The sequence below is a fragment of the Vombatus ursinus genome, unplaced genomic scaffold, assembly GCF_900497805.2.
Source record: "Vombatus ursinus unplaced genomic scaffold, bare-nosed wombat genome assembly UNPS02014798.1, whole genome shotgun sequence".
Classification (NCBI taxonomy): domain Eukaryota; kingdom Metazoa; phylum Chordata; class Mammalia; order Diprotodontia; family Vombatidae; genus Vombatus; species Vombatus ursinus.
In genome coordinates, this window is record NW_020954576.1 from 28,575,107 (window position 1) to 28,595,243 (window position 20,137).

At 35.3% G+C, this 20,137-nt stretch overlaps 1 protein-coding gene across 5 annotated transcripts in view; it reads right to left on the reverse strand.

Annotated features, from left to right (window-relative positions):
• The window catches only part of LOC114050154 (protein dispatched homolog 1), a 234,920-nt gene that overhangs the window by 65,943 nt on the left and 148,840 nt on the right, over nt 1-20,137 (reverse strand). The window contains exon 1 of one of the 5 annotated variants that reach the window (XM_027871768.1): nt 13,766-13,887. The exons of the other annotated variants lie outside the window; for them this stretch is intronic. The gene's annotated coding sequence lies outside the window, so the exon portion shown is untranslated. Of the gene's footprint in view, nt 1-13,765; nt 13,888-20,137 lie in introns of those variants that run through there. 5 annotated transcript variants of the gene reach the window in all.

Below are 20,137 nucleotides of genomic sequence, written 5' to 3' on the forward strand. Positions count from 1 at the left end.
GCAGTATGTGTGGGCTAAGTGAGAATTTTTAACACAGGAGATGTGAACTCTCTGCCATCCAAGTAGGCGGTTGATACAAAGAAGACAGTCATAAAGAAATTAGGACTTATAAAGAAGCTTGGGGCTTATGAGTAAGATAAGTATCTCTGGGGAGAACCCAGGATGAACTACTTGAGATTGCAGCGGTGAAGGCCACTCAATCAAAAAGCATTAAAAGCAAGAAGAGAGAAAAGTTAGGCTCAGGGAATTTCTGTAGATAAAGTCCAGAATATCCAGCTGAGCTGGGGGTTCTGATGGCTTAAATGACAGCAAGTTTCATCTTCCAGAAGAACATTTAGAATCAGTTTGAATTTGAGGATAAAATGAATTTGTATGAAAATGCCAATGACAGGAGCTAATGGGCCAGTCAGTTGACCTGGAGTAGAGGTAGGGTTATAACATGAGAGTCAGGGGAGGGAGGGATGGGTGGAAAAAAGGAGTACATAAACTAAACCAGTTAATGATTTAAACTTGTGCCAAAAACATAACATGCCTGTAATTTACATAATCTGTACACAATTTGCTTGTTAGTTTAAAAAATGTTTTGCTCTTTAAAATGGCTGACCACATATGCTGTAACACAGTGGGTAGAAATGAGGTATGCCAGTGAAAAAGGGGGGGGGAGGCTTTGAAATAATAACAAAAACAACAACAATAATAGCTAGCATTTATACCATGCTTTAAGGTTTGCAAAGTGTTTTACAAATATTATCTCATTTGATGCTCATGACCTTTCCAGGTATGTGCTGTTATTATCCTCCTTTTACAGATGAGGAAACAGAGGTTAAGTGACCTGCCCAGGGTCTCACAACTAGTAAGTATATGAGGCCACACTTGATAGGAGTCAGCAAATACTACCACTTTACTATGTGTATAAAGGTAGATAGTTGGAAGGAATTTAAAATAAATTTGGAAAAGAAAATTAATAGCTTTTAAAAAAATCTGTGTTTAAGTAACTTGTTTTCCCCAGGGTAATAAGGCATATAACTTACCAAAAGAAAACTCTTCTTTAAATTCTGCCATGAGGTGTTTTAAGTCCCTAAAGCAAGCTATTTTAGTGAATTTCCTGCCTTTCATAAATATAATATGCCAATATCAATATATCAAAAGTCAGTAAGCTCAAATCTCACCTTTTCAGCTGGCATTTTTATGTCCTAAGTGCTTTGACAGTTTTGGACTGCGAGGTTTCTGATCACTAATGGTTCTGTAATTGATATTTTGTAGAATACCAAGTAATCAGTCAGAATGAAAATAATAATACAGGAAGATGTTGCCTAATACCAACCAAAGAACTTTTATACTAAGTTGAGTTTTTTTAATAGCTCTCAGATGCCTATCATAATGCAACCATTTCAAACAAGACTTACCTACTTTTTCAGTAATGATTAATCAGACTAATTCTGAATCTTTTTAGTCAGAAAAATTAGCTGCTCACTGAATGCAGTTAACATTTTGTCTGTACTACACGCCCAGTCTTGGAGGGGAAGACCCTTAGGGTTTCTGGCCAAAACAGAAACAATTGCAATTTACACTCACTCTGAGCCATCCAAACCCAAAGAACGACCAAGTGAGGCTTGGGCTGGGACCTATTCGTGGCCAGTCAGTGAGAGCCAGAGTGATTTGGGTTTCAGGCATGGTTTTTAAAAATGATTGAATAAATAAGTAGGGAAGAGAAAAAAGAAATCTAACCCCAAGATTACTTTGGCTCTCACTGAGTGGTCAACAATAGGTCCCAGCCCAAGCCTCACTTGGTCATTCTTTGGGTTTGGATGGCTCAGAGTGAGTGTAAATAGCAATTGTTTCTGTTTTGACCAGAAATCCTGGGGGTTTTCCCCTCCTAGATTGATTTTTTTTTTGACTACGTAAAAGGGCCAATTTTTGCATCATTTCTTACTTAGCCTTAATCACTGAATAGGCATTACCTGGGACAAATTGAGACCTGGGAAAGACATTAGCTTAAAAAGGCCAAAGTCTCCCACTTCATCCAAGGCCATCTTCAGTCGTCCTTTTCTATATCTTGCCACTAGACCCAGATGGCTCCAGAGGAGAGAGTGAGGTTGGTGACTTTGCACAGCCTTGCCTCACTTAAATCCAATTCACTTGCAAATCAAGCCATCACCTTTCTGATGTCATTGGTCCTCTTCAAGAATGAAGGACAAACAACAACTATATGCTCATTGAATAAAAGCAAGACTTCTTTGTTTTTCTCTTAACATATTGCTACTCCCTATCAATTTGTACTACATGATATTTTAAAATTAGAAAATGTAAGATAATGAAAATTTACTCATCAAGAAAGGCTAGTACACCAGATACGTATATCGTTCTTCTCATAGTGATTACTTGTCTGTACATGAACATACAGAATTCAGTAAATGCTTATCTTACAGCTCCCAGACATATTAGAAGCATGGGTGATCGTTTACTGACTTAAACCTTTCTATAAAATAAAAGCAATTTTATATAATTTCACTATAATAACAATTGAGACAAAAACTGATGAGATAAACAAGGAACATTTCATTGACATGGAAATGTGGAAGAAAAAGGTTCAACCTCCTAGGATTAGATGGTTCAATGGCAATTGGCTCTTATTGCTCTGTGAGGGTCTCAATCATGCTTACAAGAAATATCTTCTACTTAGCAAATGAGGAAAAGATATACCATCGAAGGCACTCAAGATCTAAACAATGACATCTCACTGATTATCTCAATACACCTTGGCATATTATGATTGTATTACCGGAGCTTGACTAACCATCATTCTATGTGCTCTAAATTCTAGCTAATGATACTATCTTAACTCACATGACAGCAAACCAAACTACTTAGCTTATAAAGTTCCTGGGGAACAGACAGCTGAAAGAAAGCTAATGCAGCTTCATAGCAGCTGTCTTTAAAGTCAGAAGTTTAAATTACAAAGGACAATGTAAAAAATGCTAAGATACTACATATCAACATTGTAAGTAAAGTAATAGCATTGGTTTGACAAGAACAATACAGAAAGAAGTGATTTTACTTATTCTGTGACATCATCAACACCTTAAGAAGTCTCAGGAGACAAAACAAAGGATGGACACCTATAAAAGACTGAGTTGTTATCTGTATGTCAAGTTAATAAGAGACCTGAAATTCCAAGTGGGGAAATGCAAAACCTAAGACTAGATCAATGAAAATTTCTTTGATCCAAATGACTAAATCTAGTGTTGAAGGATATATATGGATCTGTACCCATACGATCACAATACCATTTAAAAATGAAGATGTTGCTCGATGAATTAGATAGTTGGATAATTATTAAGAAGTAACCTAGATTTCTACATTGCACCCCCCAATTTCTTTTTATTCTTTTTTTATTATTTTTTTTTTAGGCAATTGGGGTTAAGTGACTTGCCCAGAGTCACACAGCTAGTAAGTGTCAAGTGTTTGGTCTAAGGCCGTATTTGAATTCAGGTCCTCCTGACTTCTGGGCTGGTGCTGTATCCACTGCGCCACCTAGCTGCCCATTTCTTTTTTAAATTGCCTTTTTTCTTGATTAACAAGCATTTATTTTCTTTTCCTTCTTCTTCTTCCTCCATACCCATAAAAAGGAAAAAAAAAAGATAAAAAAAAATCCACATAACAAATTAAGTCAAGCAATACAAATTCTCATGATGGCTATGTCCAAAAATGTGTTTCATTCTACATATTTAGTCCATTATCTTCTTATCAAGGGGTGGGTAGCATTCTTTGTCTACTTAGTCTTCTGGAATCACAGTTGGTCATTTCATTAACCAGAGTTCTTAAGTCTTCTGAAGCCTTTCATTTTTACCATGTTGCTGCTATTATAAATTGTTCTCCTGGTTCTACTCACTTCACTCGGCATTAGTTCAGCCAAGTTTCCCCAGGTTTCTCTGATACTGTCCCTTCTCTTGTTTCTTATAGCACTAATATTCTGTTACATTCACATACCATAATTTGTTCATTCTTTCCCCAAATGAAAGTGACTACCTTAGTTTTGGGGTTTTTTGACAGCACAAAAAGAGATGCTATAATTTTTCTTTTTGTACATATGAATCCTTTTCCTCTCTCTTTGATCTCTTTGGAGTGTAGGCCTAATACTAGTATTGCTGGGTCAAAGGGTATGAGCAGTTTAGTAATTTGGGAGAAAGAGTGCCAAATTGCTTTCATAAATGGCTGGATAAATTCACAGCTCTACTTGTACCTCCTATTTCAAGTCAAACTTAATATTAAAAAATAAGATAAATCCTATAGTGCAGAGCTGGACAAATCTGTCTGCATCCCAAGGTGTTTTAGCAATACTGTTCATAGGGTAGCAATGGATGACTCTAGCTGACATCAAAAGTTATGTTATACAGTGGAATAGTTAAAGTTTATAGATAGAAAAAGAATATATGATCAATGTGACCAGAGCATCAGGTTTTGGCTGACAGTTTTTTTAAAATGCTGTTCAAATTTCAGTTTCCTCCCATAGCACTTATAACAATTTGCTCATATAAAATTTTGTCTGAAGACCCACATTAAAGATATTCTTAAAGATATACTATCTCTCATTACTGATCTTGAATTCTACATTCCCTAAGATAATTACAGGAGGTATCTTCCTGAGGCTTTTTATTAGTTAGAGACAGATAACAGTCTTAATTAAAAACATCAATAAAAATGTTTTCCACACATCTACCACATTATACAAAACTTCTAAAAAGCACTGTGTTTTATTGTTAAACAGAATTGATCACTTTAAAATATAATAATCAAACCCTAAAACCTGACTTTTTAAATAAACAAAAAGCAAGAAATCAAACATCTATTAAAAAGATGGTTGTAAGGGCAGCTAGGTGGTACAGCGGATAGTGCACTGTCCCTGGATTCAGGAGGACCTGAGTTCAAATCCAGCCTCAGACACATAACACTTACTAGCTGTGTGATCCTGGGCAAATCACTTAACCCCATTGCCTAGCCAAAAAGAAAAAAAAAAAGATGGTTGTAAATAAGGAAATAAAATTGTTCCTTATGTGAACAATCATTTTCTTCTTGCTCTTCTCAAGAGCCTCCTGATTTTATAACACTTATTTTATAACACTTTCTTCCAACATTGTTGTATCAAATCTACTATTGTAGATCTCTTTACCTATCTATTTTCCCTTTAAAAATGGGCCAAAGGAATAAGCTGAAATGAGGGGTCAGATCAATGGCCATCTCGGTATCCCCACGACTTAGTCTTCTCTCTTCTGGCAGTACCTGTAGATTTCCTGGGGCACAAGAAGCTGTTTCCCCCTCACAGGGTACAACTTCCACCTTGATGAAAGGGTTTCATTGCTGTTAAACAGCTTCACATGCTCATTGGTCCTTTTCCATTCCTTGCTTTTGTGTTCCTTTCTTTGACCCTCTGCCCTCCTGTCATAGGTTGAGATTTCCTTCTGCTTCTTCAGATTCTTTCTTTTCCACTTTGTTTTCCCTTTGAAGCATTTCTGTTCTTTCAGGGATGCTTCACTCTTTCTGATAATCTGGAGAAATGGGAGGCATTCAGTCCAGGGCTGGGGAACCTACAGCCTCGAGGCTACATGTTGCCCTCTAGGTCCTCAAGTACAGCCCTTTGACTGAATCCAAACTTTATAGAACAAATCACCTTATTATAATAAAAGGTTTTTTTTTCTGTGCAGGAGCAGCCTCTGGTGGTAGGGGCTCCTCAGTGAGACTTTATCTTTAGTGAGCTTGCCCTCCTATCATTGTTGGTGTTGGTTGTTGTTGTTATTTTGTCTAGAATTTTCCTTGCCTTTTCTTTCTACCCGAAACAACTTGCTTGGGAGGTTGACTAAGCAATTAACAGGTTTCTATAAAAACCTTAAAGCCTAGTACCTCCTCCCACCATGCTATCTCAAAAATATTTTCTATAAAAATAGATTTATGAAGAAATCCATAGTCTTCATTTCTTTCCCAGGCATGCAATCACAAATTTAGACCTGGAAGTGGTCTTTCTATTCAAACCATTAATTTCACAGGGGAGGAACTGAGACCTAGAAAGATTCCATTACCAGTCCAAGGTCACAGGTAGCAGCATCAGAGGCAGGACTTGAACCCAGGACATTTGACTCCAAACCCAGCACTCTTTCTCCATACCAAAGTGGGTTATATTGCCCCCTGGGGGACACTGGAATGATGGGGGAGGGGCAGTAGTAGCCTCAGGTGCAATTGGGGGGCACTGAATAAAAATAAGGGGATAGTGGAAACATAAGGAAAGAAGAGAAGAAAAATTTGAAAACCATTTGGACATGTTTCATCTGCTGTATAACAGAGTTAAAATAGCAGTGATTATATCATTTTCCAAATAACACACAAAATGCAAGTTATAACCTGCAAATTATAAACGATCAGTGGTCAAGTCTGCTGACAGGTCTTAATGAGCAAGTTTCAGCAGCGAGTGTGTTGTGCATTGTTGGGAAGCCTAGCATGCATCGGCAGGAATGTGTGCATGTAATACCATACAATTATATGACACAATATTGTGTCATCAAAATTTCAATGCAGGAAAAAACCCACAAATTTATACTAAATTATTAAATTTAAGATCTATCTTTTTTTAATTATATATTTTTTGAAATGACACAATTTAAAAAAAAAAAGTTAAAGGGTTAAAGAAAGTAGGTTTCCAGTGGGGAGCTGGGGAAATTTTTTTTTTTTTTTTGAAAAGGGGACAGTAGACCAAATAAGTTTGGGAACCTCTGCACTAGACCATATTGCCTCTCTTGTGGGGAAAACTCTTTCCTTTTGGCTACATTGTAAATTCAATAGGATTTAGGAGCTATACACACATTGTTCTAGGAGAAAAACAACTTATTTATTGACCAGCTATGGAAGCACCACCCATTTGCAGATTAGGGACATTCTCTTTCCCCAAAAAGAAAGAAATAAATGCTGAAAGTCTGCATAAACCATGAATGATATTTATTTCAATTAGAACTTGTGGCACCATCTACTATTTTCCATACAATTTTCATGAAAAACTTTAATTTGTTCTTAAAGATTGCTAAAGTGTTATGTGGCGATTTTTTTTTTTGTTTAATTTTAAAGTTCTGGAATTCTTCAAGGAATTATGTTGAACATCTCCCCTAAAGTATCCAGGGGTTCATATATTTTTCAAGCCTCCTAGACTACAAAGGATTACCTAGTATCAAATTCAATTATGCTATTTTCACTGGCTTTACTCAAATGAAAATAAAAGAGCAATGATTCATTTACCTGAAACAATGTAGTGTGAATCCACACCAAGGACACAATGAAACAAAGTTTTCTGTTAAAAATCATTACATTTTTATAAGGGTCTGTTAAGAATGTGGACATAATGAGTTGTGGGATAAACTTTACTTACATAGATGTTGATAAGGCAACAAAAGTTCTAGGAAATCATTGAAGAAAGTATTGTCATTATTATGTTCTGAAAACTTATTGGTCCCCTCTTTGCCAAAGTCCTCACAACACAAATGTATAAAAGCATGAATAGAATAAGAATGGCTCTAATCTTGATACAGCAACCACCCAACACCACTGGACAATCAAATCTTTTTTGAATTTTCTACAAAGCCTTTAAAAATATTAATTTTAAACAAATACCCTCAAAGACATTTTATATTCCAAATTTCTTCAGTTTCTTTTTAAATATGGCGCTCATATTTTTTACATATATCTGTACATATAACAATGTTTTTTTCTTCGGCCCTGACCTGTAATTTCACTAATACAGGGAGCTCCTGGTGAGTAACTTGTATCAGTACAGATCAGCATCTTCTCCATAACTTCAGTCTTAGAGAGCAGCCTAAGGCACTTGCCCTGTGATCATTCATTCAGTATAGCTAATCTACTGCCACCTAACACCAACCACAGAACAGAAAGAAAAACAAAAACAAAAACAAGAAGGTGAATGAGTTTATTTTATTCAAATGAACAGTTCAGAAGTAAACTAGTCTCAGAAAGACATTTCGATAAATTTTTCTGCAGTCATCATATCTAGCCATTGCAAATCTGACAACAATAGTAAAGGCAAAGTATGCAGACCATATAGAAATTAGGTAGGCTGCTGTGAATACATAATACATGCATTCATCTCATATTAACAACCAACAGTCATATATATTCTCACATGATTAGTTGTGTAGAAATGCCAGAAAATAGAGCATAAACTCTCAGAGGGAAGAGTTTCAAGGTAATACTGCTAGTCTATGAACCAGAATCTCTATTTCCTCATTTTGTTTTCTTTCTGTTTTGCCATCTCCAAGAAGAATGAGCTGATGAGTGTAAGAGAAGAAAAATTTTGGCTCAAAATTAAGTGGGTGCTTCTAAATCTAGAATAACTGATAGTCACAGTGGCATGTTGGAGTCAGTTGAGGAGCTAACTTTTTTTTTTGTTAGTGTGAGCATTTACAACTAAGAAATTAACAAATACTACAAATCAAGGCTTGATTGATTGATTGATTGATTGATTGTTACTGGTGGTTCCAAGAAGCTGTGGCATGTGCAGCAGCCACATCACAGTACAACCAACGGACTAAACCAGGTTGAGGATAACTGACCGGCCTCAAATCTATCAGTGAGTTGGGGAAGCAGGGTATCTACCCTAAGCATGTGAAGCCTCCCCCTGTGGAATAGGGGGATAAGAACAATTTGTTCCAATGGCCATGAAGGTGGCTGAGGCAGGTGTGGATGGTCAGACATCGAAGACACCAAGGTCATCCACTGTATCCCTGGCCATCGCCAGTCATCTTGACTTTTGGACGTTGATGACACTCAAAGAAAGAGTGAGGCTGACAACTTTGTGCCACTCTATCTCACTTAAATCCACTTCACACGAAAGTGAAGACATCAATCACCCTGTGATGTCATTAGTCTTCTTTGAAAACAAAGGACCAACAACAACAATAGGCTTAAGAAAGTGATGGAGCAAATGTTACTAGCACAGATTAAACTTTAAAGTGTATCCTTGGTACATTTGTTTTCCTGGAAAGTCATTTGTTATACATTTATCAGCACACTCCTGGATAAACAATTGCATCTTTCTCAAAATTAATAGAAACATCCCCTAAAAGGATTTTTCAAAGGTAGTATTTACATTGTATACCATGAAAATCAATGCAGTCTTGCTAATATGGTTTTTTTTTAAGTATGTCATTTAAAATTACCAGGCCATATAATTCTTACCACTTATCAATATTATACCAGGCAATGTACCTAACTAAAGTAAACATTAATATCCCGGGGGGGAAAAGCATATTACTACAAGTGGGTCTTCCGCTTTTATTAGTATTCCTATACTTTCCAAGTCTGACTTCTGTCAAGTCAGCTAATTTTTTTTTTAAGACCTAAGTCTCTGAGGGCTCATGTTAATTTGTACAGCTGATGTGATGCATACCTTAAAAATATCTAATATAGCTACAATTCCAAATGAAAGATAGAAATGCTTTCTTCTGTTGAGTGTTTCAAGTATGACTTAATGAAATTAGAAAGTACTAGTCTATTTTGGCAGCTAGGTGGTACAGTAGATAAAGCGCCACTGGGCCTGGAGTTCAAATCTGACCTCAGACACTAGCTGTATGACCCTGGGCAAGTCACTTAACCCTGTTTGCCTCAGTTTCCTCATCTGTAAAATAAGCTAGAGAAGGAAATGGCAAAGCACTCCAGTGCCTCTGCCAAGAAAACCCCAATGGGGCACCAAGAGTCCGACACAACTGAACAAGAATAGCAGTATAATTTGAGTAGATATCTAAGTCTTTTGAGGACACTTATTTAAAGCCTTGTATTGGCTCCTGAAAAAACTATGGTTAAAAAAAAAAGTGCATGCCATTAAAAAGGCAAGCAGCATGGGGAACAACCTATAATTTGTACAATTGAATGCTGAATAGTTTACACTAAGCTAGCAGCTGCCACCTCAAGTGCTAAGCACTCCGGAAATGGTGCTTGAAACAGGAAAAGTTGCAGCATGTCATGAAGAACTTGGATTTGGTTCATCAAGGTGAATGTGTCTTAGCATTTGGATTAACTTCACCTGTTTCTTTGGCTGCAAGTGAAAGAAGTTTCCTGTGCTTTAAAGTTGGAGGGGTTGGGAGAGAGAGAGAGAGAAGAAAAGCTTTAGCACAACATCAGCTCAAGAAAGACCATGTGGTCAAATGCTTGCAGTTAAACTGACAACAGCGCAGACTTCAGTGACATAGTGGAAATTTGGAAGAAGCTGTCACATAGCCTCAATTATTTATGAAAGTTTTGAAGAGAGTTTAGGAAGCAGCTAATTTGACTAATTAGTTTATTTAACCACTTAAGAAAAATTATATTCCCAGCCTCTATTTAAACCCCCAAATGGGATGTCTGAAGGCACTTCCATAAAAACATGTTCTCCCAAGCTTAGTACCAGAAAAAAGAAATTGAAACTCCTAATTGTATTTTAATACATCTTAAACTTTTTAATCCTAAGGTCACAGACAGCTTCCAGACACCCAGCCCATTATCTTCCCTCAGATCTCTGCCAAATAAAGGCCACTTGATGCTGCAGTAATAAACAGGACCCTCAAAAAGTGACAGTTCTCTCTCCAGACCATAAGTTTTCATTTGAAGCTACTTTGCCTTAACTAGAATTTTTAAATGGGCAAATTTTACAGTTAAGTAACATGTCTGTCACCCCATCTCTCTTCTCCAGGAGAAGCAGTAGTATCACATTACTGGGCTTCACTAATGTTGTTGAACAGATCACAAGCATGCCCACCATTTCTACAGATTTGTAATACCTCAAACATCACAAAGACTCAATAATTAGTGACTCAAAGGAAGGAGCCCTGTGAGAGGGGAAGAGTGCAAATCAAAATAAGAAAATTCTATTCCCACATATTGGCAGGCAATCAATGGGATGTGAAGGAATTTTCTAAATGTCTTCCATGAAGCCTAAAACTGAGATCAATCACCATAAAGCACTTAAAAGCTGTTTGACTTTGGTGGTGGTGTGTTGTTTTTAAATACTACATTAAGAATTATCTAGGCTTTTCCCACAAACGCCAAGCATCAAATACCAGGCACTTACTCCCTGCTGTTTTGTGAAGTTTTAGAAATAACAAATGAAATTTCGCTAGAGCAACTCCCCTGATGGGCTATGCCCTGCTGCCTAAAGACCAGCAAATAAATCTTTAAGTGGATCACTTTTTTTTTTTTAAAGTCTACTGCATTGCTTGAGGAAAATGGAGGTGTTTGTAGGTAACCCAAGTAAGACCATCCTTATTAATTTGACAGACATCTCCTTAAGAAGTTATCAAGTTTAAGAGAACTTTAAAAAAACCCAAACTTTACATTGTTGAGTTTAACTCTTTCTACAAGTTAAAGAACAAATTTAATAAACTTTATATCTCCTGCTTAAATTACATACATACCATCCTAATGCTCATTCATTAGATGAACTTTATATTTGTTTGTATGTGATTCTTATTGACTCACAAAGCTGAACAAATTGTATTTTTTTCCAATTAATTAGATGATTATTTTTCATTCAACAAGTATTTTTAAATGAGTACCTACTGTGCACTCAGTTAGTGAGGAGGTTTCTGGAATCTAAATATGCAAGCCAGAAAAATAGTTTGGTTAAAATGATAATTTAAAAAAAAACAGAGATTAAAATTTAGTGAACAAAGAGTTTTTCTTTCTTCCTCTTGCCTTTCCTTAACCTCCACAGCAAATATAAGTTGTTTTTTTTCTTTTTCCTCTTCCAAAGGGTTGACATGTTAGGAATCTGATTTTGCCTTAGAGTCCATGAATTATTATTTCCTGCACTGGTCTCTGAGACCCGCATTTCCACATGGTCCTCGTGTCAAACACATAGCTCCCTCTCTGAGTTGAATCTCCCCTAAAATGACTTCAGTGAAATTGTTACTACCTTCAATTTCCGCAGCTAATAGCAGTTGAGAGAACCAAAAAAAAACAGTAAATGTAAGCAAAAGAAAATATATAATTGTTTGCATAAACAGGATTTATCTATTTCATACAAATTTTATGTAGGGCTATCAAAGGTATAATATTTTGAAAAACTTCTTGGTTTGCATTAGGTTACATTATGGGATAAACACATTTGTTAAAAAGAATAATAATCATGGCATCCTGCAGCAAATCAGCTAAATTTGTTATAGAGACATTTTTGAGTGGTTCTAAATTCAGTTTTTGTGTATTTATAACTTATATTTCATATTTTTATAATTTATTGTAACATATTTCACATACCATTTGCAATAAAGGTCAATCTTACTGTTACAACTCTGTAGTGAGTGATGTGGTTCACCTTTCAGACCAAGGATCAGCTATGTTAAGACACAAAAAAACACCCTGCCTTGTTTTCATATGAATTAACAAACAGTTAAAAATGAAAGGGTATAACTGGGCAAGCAGGATTTGAGGCCATATAAGAAGTCTAATACTTAAGCTTGAACTAAAAAATAAACAGGGGAAAAAGAAAGTCATTACATAAACTTTTTAAAGTAGAAATAACTCAGTAGGCTTAAGAGCAAGGAAAGTGGTAAAATCCACTGCCTACAAAGCAAAGCACTGTCATAACTTTAAAGCTTATTTACATAGCTTAGTGACTTTCCATTACCATTCATCAAAGGGAATTGAAGTTTTAAGAATTACAAGTTCCATGATCTAAAATACTACTAATTTTTGCAAAAAAAGGGGGGGGAGGAGGAGATACATTTTATGCTATTTCTTTCAACAACAATATTCCACATATTGTACTTAGAAGGATTTAAAAAAAATGTAAAAGGGGGTCTGGATGCTAATTGGTCTCATTGGGTGTTGCTAAAGGGGTTGTCAAACTGGTATGTAATATGTTAATTTAAAAAAAAGCTCCAGTTTTTTTCATCAAGCTTTATCAGTAGCATCTCTTTTTTCCCCAAACCCTTACATACTTCCTACTACTGGCCCAAGGGGAAAAAAAATCTCATATTAACCAAGGTCTGAAAATTGTTCTGACACTTGAATTAACTACAGATTTAAAAAGCTTACATATAATTTACTTGTTTTCATTTAAAAATTTTTTTAAATGCAAATTATTTTTCTTCTAATTCAAGGAATAATCTAGTTGTGCTCTAGATATAGTGTTGTCAAAATTACAATATAGTTAAAATTTAATCATTTAAAAAGAACTCACATACCAATCAGAGTATTTGACCTATTGGAATGTACTTAATAGAATTCAGCTTGCCTTCTGAGCAGCTCACAGGAACGTATCTGAACCAAGATATCATCTTTGCACATTGAAAGATATATATAATTCACTACATGTTTAACATATATGGACATACAAATTAACTGCCTCTTCTCTAATTTTCCAGTTTTTTTCTTTACTGGGTGGTAAAGAGAACGCTAACAAGGCAAACAAAGTATAAAATCATTTTAGACTACTTTATATATTACTATGAGAATTGGTAAGGTACTCCTATACTATCCCCAGGTCCATCAACACAGAACTTTCTTACCAGCCAAAAAATCTGCTTACATTAGCTTCCAGCATTAGACTGTAATTCAAATAAACTCAACATGATTTAAATGCATTCATTCAAAGTTTACATTGGTAAATGTGTGGGCTCCCGTAGTTTGAAATGCAGAATTACCATCACAAGCACAAAGAACAAAACTGGATGTTAAATTATTCTTACCAAAATAAGAAACACACTTGTTTAAAAACAAGAACAAATGAACTTACTACCTTTCAGCCTAATGAAGAAACTTCACTCCAGGATCTCTACAGGCTCCCTTCCCCAAGGCTGTCTGATTTGCAAATGACTGCAGGAGCAACCCCAGTAGCGGCAAGAGCAGCAGCCACACAACAGAAAGGAAAAGTTGGCCACAGCTGCCCTTCCAATGCCTGGAGACTAGGCTGAATGACAAGCACATGCAGATTGTCTTGAATTAGGCATGTTAGGGGGCTGGAACTTCCAGTGTTTGCTCTCCTATAGGACAGGAGAGTTTTTCTCCTACTTAACCCCTAGGGGCAAGGTCTTAATAATGGTAACAGCTGGCATACAGAGAGGCTTGATCCTAGCACAAGGTCAGCAAGTCAGGATATGAAGGTGACATGTAATTTCTAGTCTCTTCCTGCTTCTACAGGGAAGCTGCACAAAGTGCTGTTTTTAGTTATAACCTTCTTTGATCTTTTTGATTTAAAGTTGCCTAGCTCAGTAGAGTCATGTTCGATGATCTTATTCTTTGCTTGCTTAGACTGACTTTAAGTGTTACAGACCGGGTTTTCTAGGCACTTAAGGTACTACATTTACAACATATAAATCAGTTGCTTATTCCCATACTTCAGGGATACTTGTGTTACAAACAACTCATATTCATAATTTCAAGGTGGACTGTTTACAAAACAAAATACACTATTTTTAAAGGAGTAGGTTCACTGTCTGTAAGAAGGAAGGTATTGGCAAACAAGCTATGACTGCTTTCTTTCTAGAAAATAATGTTAAAATAATCTTCCATTGATTAATCTGTAAATATAGGGCCCTGTTAATTCCAGAATTACTAAAAATTCTATAGCTGCAGCATTTTTTTTAAAAAAAAATCCTTTAATAACCCAAAAACCATTGCTCTGAGCTTAGAGTAACATCAATAGCAAATGGGCAATAATTCAGATGCTCAAAAAATACTAAGAAATGTAATCAGCTTAACAAAAATTACCGGGAAAATTAGATGGCTATATGCAAAAAACAAACAAACAAACAGATTGGTTCCACATCTCACACCATATAAACTCTAACTGAATCAGCATTTAAGCATTTTAAAAATTATTTTGGAAAACTGGAAGAAAAAAGAACAATATATTTATTTGTCTCAACTATGGAGGAGGAGCATTTTTACCAGTAGGTGAAATCACTGGATACAAAAATCAATGATTTTGATTATATAAAAGGATTTTTGCACAAAGAAAATAATGTCTTTAAAACGAAAACAAAAAGAAAGACTGGGAACAATATTTGAAATTAATATTCTAGATACTAGCCTGCTACCAGGAAGAGACAGATGCATATGTATAAAATGCATAATAATACACACTACCCAATAAAGCAGTGATCAAATGAAATGCAGGCAATTTAAGGAAGAATTGTCAACTGTTAATAACCCGATGAAATGATGCTGAAAACCAGAGAAACATAAATCCAAAAAATTTTAATATACCACTTTAAACCTATTAGACTTGCAAAAATGCCAAGAAAAAAAAAAGATAAATTCCAATGTTGGCAAGATTTTTGTGAAATAGCTGTTTTAATACATTGTTATTGAGAATGTGGACTGAGGCAAACATTTCAGGAATAATATGGAAATAAGAGTCATAAAATGTATCAGACCTTTTGTCCAAGTGATTCTAATCCAAAACTATCACAAAAATCTCATAAAAGGGAGAAAAGACTTATCTATACAAAAATATCCATAGCTACTCTATAACTTTCCAAAAAGTTGGAAACAACTTAATCTGTTCAACAACTGGATGATGGCTGAATAAATTATAGCACATTTATATAATGAATATTACAGTGCTAAAAAAAGAGAAAAATATGAAACATACAAGAAAATGCTTTAAAAAAAAACTATACAAGCTGATGCAGAGTTGAAAGCAACATAAACAGAACTACATACACTTTGATTAAACCCAGTTTTTTAAATGAAGAAAAGAAAAAGTTGGAGGACAGGGACAAAGTTTGAAGAATTTAGGCGAGACCTGGAAGGTGACCTCGAACATAAGCATTTTATTTGATTGCTTCTTGGTTTTGTTAATTTTTTTTGGTTTAGGCTTGTTAAAAGCTAGGGGACTTAGGTAAGATTTTGCACTTTGTTTAATGTGCTTATTTGAGTTTTGTTGACATTTAAGTTTATAACAAAAATTAAATGTCATAATTCAGTTAAACTAGAAAATTTTAATCAACAGCTGCTACTGACCAAGATAATATATAAAGTGCTCTGCAGACCTAAAAATTTTATGTAAATGTTAGTTATTATTGTGAAATTATGAAAATAATTTTTGGCAGGCTACTTTTTATTTTTAAACTATCTGCAGAAAACAAAGTGTAAGGAGATATTTACCATGGTGAGGGGGAAAAAACACTCTCATTTCAGACTTCAAAGTCTTTAAAATATTATTGCAAACACACAAAATTCCTAAGACAAAAGGTTTTAAAACCTGCCTCCAACAGGCTATGTCATCTTGGGCAAGTAACCTCCCCCTACGTCCACCCTTTCCCTCCTCTGAAAATAAAAGGGTTGGACTTGATGATCTTCAAGTTGCCTTTGAGTTCCAAAACTTATCAATTATTAGATGACATCTCAGATCCTTTCCAACACCAAGGTACCAGGATCCTCAAATTAAAATGAGGCTACTTATTCATCTTTGGCTATTTCTATAGTACTTTGGTTTAGTATAAAGTTATTACTTCCATCCTTGCATACATGTTAACACTACATACAAAGATATGTAATGTGAATTTTTCTGAAGTTATAGCTGTCAAGTCATTGGAAAAAATTTAAATCAATTAAAATAAATTCCAGAAATGAAAATTTAAAATCTGAACCTCATATCATTTATGCTACTAAGTTAAACACTGCTTCAGATGATGAAAAAAAATTATGATAGACTGTTGGTTACATATAAAAATTATACAGTTTAAACTACACTTGTTGTTTTTTGTTATATTATACAGTGCTATCTATAAATAACAAGCCAGTCTACTTCCAATCATCCTATTAATTTCTGACATTTCTTGTCTTTTAAAACTTACAGACTAAATATCTTACCTATTCTTCATGGAATGCTGTGATCATGCCTACTCTCTAGTCTTCTAGAGTTATATAAACAATACTGTCAGGTTTTTTTTTCAGGTCCTCTTCTTTACCTACCTTTTTAACTTGTGCCATGGTAGTAGAACAAGAGGCACTGTCACTGGAGAAGAAAGGCCTGGGTTTGAATCGTGATTTTACCATTAACTTGCCTTGTGACTTTGAACCAATCACTTCATTTGTCTGGGATTGCTTCCTCATCTGAAAAATATAGGGCTGGACTACATAACTCCTAAGATCTATTCCATGAATAACACTGTATGAATATTTGACCATTAAAGAGGTTGAAGAGAGGGTGATGATACAGCCTACTCTGCTGGTTAATTTTAACATAATATATATATCTTGTTTGCATGTTGTCTCCTCCTTTGACTATAAGTTCCTCAAGAGCAAAAACTATCTTTTGCCTTTCTTTATAATCTCCAGCACATAGCACAGTTCCTGGCACACTGTAGGTGCTTAATAAATGCTTGATGTTAATTTACAAAGTATCATACTGAATAAACAATACCTATAAGCTATATATATAAGCAGTCCTTTTATAGCTGATGGGTTCTATTCAAAATTACTTTCTACATTGTTACTAACAAAACGTAAATGTTGTTAACTTTTAAGAAAATATCTGGTTATCTTGTTCTTGTTATACTCAAGTGCTAAATGGATTGTCAATACCTATTTATTAATAACTGTGCTATTTCTCCTACATTATTAATTAAATGAAGTTTTTATTTATTTGCAAATTAGGACCACAAGTTTCAGGCAAAAAAAAATTCTGCATTAATGTTTCTAAAGAAAGTTTTTTCCAGTCTGTTTTTTAAAAAATATACATTGGGAGTTTAAGGTCAACACTTATATATCAAAACACTTGAAATTCTGAAGTATACATTTTCATAACCTTCAACTATATTTTAAACTTATAATTTAATAATAATAAGCTTTGAGCTTGACATATTTCAGAGTAATTTAAAAATTTATCATTAGATAACCACTAGCCCACCAAGCAGGCTCAAAATAAATGACCTGGTATATATAACTTTTTTGAAACAATAATTCTGAATTTAGTTCTCATGAATGGAATGTCAACATTAATAGATGAAAATAAATCCAGATTTCACTGGCCACATCTGGGTTATTTCAGAAAAGCACACGCACAAAATTCAGATGAAGATCCTAAAGAAAAAAATAGATACCAAGCTAAAGAAAGGGGGAAAAATGAAAACCCTTTTCAGAGAGCATGATCCCTGTGAAAATCACATATATTTCTTTCACCTGACAATTTAAGAGCCAACTGCTGTACATTTGAGTGGAACTCTGGTTACAACACTTCTTTCTAGCCATTCAAAGTTATTATGCACATTAGCACATTGTGAAATCTAAGAACTAAACAGACCATACAAGTTGAGACACTAAGTTTGGGAAGGCAATTCAAAAGGGAGTCAGAAAAAAACTCCAGAATCTGGCTAAATGTAATTGTGCTCCAAGTTCATTTTTAAGTGGAAGGAAAAGATGTCATGGGGTGGGGGTGGGAGGTGTTAAATTATGCAAGTGGGAGGTCAACCAGTAAAATGCAAAACAGAACAAAAGCTCTGGTGCTTGAAAATATCACTAGAAATACACAGCATAGATAAAAGCGATGAGAATCCATAATGTTGACATCATCTTACTAGAAGACTAGGGCAAATACATACTATTTCATGAAAGTTAAAGGAAATTTCTGTTGTCTTTCATTCCAATTTTAACCTGAAACATCTAGAGTCTATCAGTAAGTCCCATATCTGCTCCTATCACCTATATAATACTGCACATATTGCCCAATTTTCATTTTGATCTAGAAGCCAAGAAAAATGTGTGCATAATTACTCTAAATCATGACAGCCAATCCAGTTAGCTTATTGGGAAAAGGGGGAAGGGAGGAGGTAAGAAGGAAGAAAGAAGTAGGGAGAGAGGCTGAGTGTATGTGGGAAAAGAGAAAAATAAAAATAGGGAGGATAACTTAGAGTTCTGTGAATTCTTCATAAAGCATTTCCTGTACTGCACAGTATGATTTGCAGTTAGAATGTTAGCAATTAAAAGACCCTAAAGTTCATTTGTTTTAAACTAGATGATTACAGGTCACCTGGTCTAATCATCTTATAGTTTCAGAAATTAGGGTTCAGAGAGGTGAGATGGTTCGCCCACAGTTAAAAGAGCAGTGATTGGGACAGAATTTGAACCCCCGGTCCTCATACTGCTCTTTCTAATACACCATGCTGATGATTACTAATTTAAACATAATGACCTCATATTTTCACAGGCTCCTCAACTCCAGGGACCTTGATATCTACTCCTCTTTAGGATTTTCCTAACAATCTACCAACATATTCAGGTTTCCTCTGTTTCCTAAGAAGTCATCCTTAGAATATTTCCACCTCTGACCTTCCCTTCTCTGACCACAACTTCCTTTCTTTTTGTTGCCCATCCTACAAGCCTACTGAACCGCATCTTTATATTGCATTCATGGTGACATCCAGTGCTGCTTTCTCATCATATTCTTACAAACAGCCTTCTCTTTTGGCTTCATTTGCTTGCCTACCCATCGTGAACCCCAAGATCAAAAATTTCAATGATGCCTTTGCTAGTTCTGTGTCCTCTGACCTTTGCCCTGCTTAAAGCCTTAAACTGGAGAAAGTTAAAATATTTTACTGACTAGATCCACTACAATGCTATCTAATCTCAAGTGTAACTTGATTGCTCAACAATCATTTCACTGATGTCTTCCTAACTTACTAATTCCTCCCAAATAAGCAGTATGGTTAATGGGTTTATTCAGGGAGGTACCAGTAACTGTTTAACAACTGACTTTTTGGGGGAAGGGGACTACTTACAACACACTTTAATGTTTAATCTGCATTTTTAATATTTTTTCCACTGCTTGCTTAAGTGTAGACAACTAACAAAATAACAAATCAAGCCCTAATGTGCAGCTCACACTGAAAATTTTAACAATCAGCTCTCTTGATCCAATATGAACTGGCTCTTTGTGTCATGTTGGAGTGGTGCTATAGATAGTTGTTTTGATTTTTTTTAGGTAATGGGAATACTGTCTTGATCTGTCTATATTTCCTTGGTTGGAGGAAGGCAAAGTTATCAGGTTAGTGAAATGGAAGCTAGAACACCTAAAACCAACAATTCAAACAAGGGCCTTCCAGATCAGCTGAAAAGCAGCTCAGGCCAATGCGCCTAGGTTGGCCAATCTCAAATCAGTGAGGAA